This window comes from Galeopterus variegatus, unplaced genomic scaffold (genome assembly GCF_000696425.1).
Source record: "Galeopterus variegatus unplaced genomic scaffold, G_variegatus-3.0.2 Scaffold1313, whole genome shotgun sequence".
In the NCBI taxonomy this organism is placed as follows: domain Eukaryota; kingdom Metazoa; phylum Chordata; class Mammalia; order Dermoptera; family Cynocephalidae; genus Galeopterus; species Galeopterus variegatus.
The window spans coordinates 388,434-388,922 of NW_007727424.1; the positions used below are offsets into that span (position 1 = coordinate 388,434).

Here is a 489-nt window from a genome sequence, read left to right on the forward strand (position 1 = left end):
TATAGCTATTCATAAGGGTCTATGAGACACCAAACTAAAGTTCTCGGACATCTTAAGAAAGGGTTCTATGTTAAAAGATTTTCATAAAAAAATCTCTCAGTGAATTGGGAACAGAAAGGAGACTTCCTCAATATAATAAAGCCAACTTCAAAAAACCTACAGCTAACACCATACCTAAAAGGCTGAATGCTTTCTACCTAAAGTTGGGAATAAGGCAAGGATGTCAGTTCTCACCATTCTTATTTGACACTGTACAGGAGGTCCTAGCCAGTGCAATAATTAAATATAAAGAAATAAAAGGCACAGATATCAGAAAGTAAAACTACCTTAATACACGAAGGATGCAATTATTTATGCAGAATATCCCCCAAAGCTACAGGAACTAATAGCTAAATATATAGTTTGCAGGATGCAAGGTCAATAACCAAATATAAATTGTGATTTTATACACTAATGCCAAACAAATGAAATTTAAAAACTACCATTTAT

The 489-nt window shown here is 33.1% G+C and overlaps 1 protein-coding gene across 1 annotated transcript in view; it reads right to left on the bottom strand.

The window, feature by feature from the left end:
• Window positions 1-489, bottom strand: part of ZNF177 (zinc finger protein 177) — a 40,593-nt gene that overhangs the window by 28,329 nt on the left and 11,775 nt on the right. The gene's annotated exons all lie outside the window — the stretch shown is intronic.